Source organism: Pristiophorus japonicus, unplaced genomic scaffold (genome assembly GCF_044704955.1).
Source record: "Pristiophorus japonicus isolate sPriJap1 unplaced genomic scaffold, sPriJap1.hap1 HAP1_SCAFFOLD_52, whole genome shotgun sequence".
NCBI classification, from domain to species: Eukaryota; Metazoa; Chordata; class Chondrichthyes; family Pristiophoridae; genus Pristiophorus; species Pristiophorus japonicus.
The window spans coordinates 3,840,441-3,843,075 of NW_027254426.1; the positions used below are offsets into that span (position 1 = coordinate 3,840,441).

The 2,635-nt window shown below is 48.7% G+C and overlaps 1 non-coding gene across 1 annotated transcript; it reads right to left on the reverse strand.

Annotated features, from left to right (window-relative positions):
• Positions 1-515: 515 nt before the first annotated feature.
• trnav-uac (transfer RNA valine (anticodon UAC)) lies at positions 516-588 on the reverse strand. Its single transcript has one exon. It is a non-coding gene; the product is annotated as a tRNA-Val (tRNA).
• Positions 589-2,635: the final 2,047 nt, after the last annotated feature.

Genomic DNA, 2,635 nt, shown 5'->3' on the forward strand with positions numbered 1-2,635 from the left:
ATTCCGACCGTGCACAGAAAATAGAATCCTATGGTGCTCATTTTCAGATTCAATGCAGCAGGATTTCAAATAAAGTAAAATAATTTTACAGTGAAAAGATTTAGAAGTGTTACTTGTATTTGTGTCTTTAATTAAACTTTGTGGCGTCTGACTCCCGTTCATGCCTCTGCTGAATAAGAAAGGAGGGTTTGACGTTGACCAGACTGCACTGCCCCTGATATTTGTGAGCTCATCCTTTATATTCAGTGGTTTCTCGCCCTTTGATGGGCTGCAGTGTGGCGGATATCACGTTGGCCTCACACGCGAAAGGTCCCCGGTGGATCCGTTTTCTCTCACTCAAAGTTATCTATTTATTGGTTAAATAAAGAGCAATTCAGGATTAAGGGAGCCCTTTTGCCAGGAGAATAAATAGCAAATAAAAACAGCAAATTCTGCAAATCTCAGCAAATCAGGCAGCATTTGCCAGGAGACTCAACTCGCCTCCGATTGTTCCCATTTGGCAAGTTTAAACAAAATGTTTCTGCCTGGGATCGAACCAGGGACCTTTTGCGTGTAAAGCAAACATGATAACCACTACACTACAGAAACCACTGGTACAGCAGCCCCAACAGAGGGGAGTTGACCAGTGAGCTCCCTCTGCTGATCGGGAATGAGGAGGCTCACCTGAAACAACTTCTGTCCCACACTGCAAGTTCTCAATCCTTCTCCTCCACTGCCCTTTACAGAAATGTCACGGATCACCCAGCCACCGTGTTCACTTCCACATCCTCACAGTGGGGCCACAGAGGCTCCTACCGTCTCCCCGCGATCAGTGAACTCACCCAGTTTGTATAATTAAACCCGGAACACGTGCCCGGTAAAGGGCAGGAGAAGGCAGATAGTCTGTAAGCTCGGTCTATCACAGAAAGTATTGGTATTCATGGTGCTTACAGCAATTATTAATCGTCTCACAGACCTCAATTATTTTTATGCGATGAATTGATCGAGTATCGTTACCACGTCAGTGCGGCAGATCTTAACCCCTCGACCACCAGGGAACAGTTATGATAGATGTTGATATATTTATATAAGAACCTGAATATCAACGGCTAGCTACCTTGACCTCATGGCGAACAGCAGTGCATCTAACTTTGAGTGAAGTAAATTGTTCCACAATGAAACCCATTTCATCTTTTGTTCACTTTTAAACGCTAGTAACTGAGACAGGGGGAATAAATAGAGAAATAAAAGCACAGGGATATAGACAAGAGGAAGAGAGAAGGGGAAAGATACTGTCCCCACCCAGAACTAATGCAGAATCCCCTCTGCTGCGCTCGGGGTGGCCACCCACAGCCTGGATACACTAACGGGAGAACACCAGCGGCAGGTCGGGGCCATAAAAGGAACGGCGAGCGGCCCTGGGAGCAGCTTGGAGGTCCCGGGAGACTGCTCCAGGGAGCAGCGCGAGCTGGTGCAGGAGGGTGGCGGCAGCGAAGTGTGATGTCATCAAGGTCCAGGTCAGTGATTGGAGCGTGGGCAGATGCAGCAGGAGCGGCGAGATCGGGACGAAGGAGCGGCGAGAGACTGTGGAGGGATGTGATCGGGGCCCAGGGGAGGCATGAGTTCAGGGCCAGGGGCCCAGGAGCACAGGGGCAGCACAGACCAGCCCACACTGTGATATGTGTGCACACTGGGTCCGTGCAGCAGAGCTGGTCTCCAGTCGTCTTGTTTAACCCTTGCCACTGGACGAATACTTCGCTCTGTCAAGCCCGTGTGATGGCTGGGGTGCAACGGCCAGCACACGTTAAAAAAATCCACGCACAGGCATCTTCCACCCTTCAACATACATTTCAGGGCCTGGAATATTGAAACACCTGTGAACTCATCCTTTTTTGGCGAGGAAGCAAATCATCCTGTCTTCGAGGGACTGCCTATGATGATGATGAACTGGATTTGCTGCAGTCCGCGGGCAGCAGGTGATGAAAGCGGGCGTGAGAGGGTGAGTGACAGGTGGGCACTGCTTCTGATGCTGTCTGACCCACGGTGGGAGTGGCCGGGGATTTTAAAGCCCTTTCATTGCACCAATGCAGGGTAAATGAAACTGTGTTTCAGGAACCTTCATGTTTCCAAACATGGACAATTTGCACTGTAGACCTCGTGGTGCAACGGTAGTGTGCCTGACTCCCGATCAGAAAGCTGTGTATTCAAATCATGTTGGGATCATTGTTCTTCAAAAGTTGCAAACTTCTTTGCTGTTTGGCAATAACCTGACACTTGCTCCAATGTTTGTTTCCCTGGTGTCAGGCACAGATATGCCAATTGCCTTCATTTACTTCATGTCACAAGACACAAAAGTTCAAAATTTAAATGAACTTACAGTCTGGATGGCCGAGCCGTCGAAGGTGCTGCGTTCAGTTTGCAGTCTGCTCTTAAAGCGCGGTTTCAAATCCCTTTTCTTATTTTTAGTCATTAAGCAAAACTCATTTGCTTGCACCACGACCAGCTCCTTAAAAGTGGGATTCAGCAGTTCACCTGCTCGCTTAACATTTCTGTCTGACCGGGTGCTGAAAGTGGCGATGTTTCCGCAGTGTCGCGGTTAACACGTTCGCCTAACACGCGAAAGCTCACCGGGTGGGAATATTTTCTGGAGCTTTCT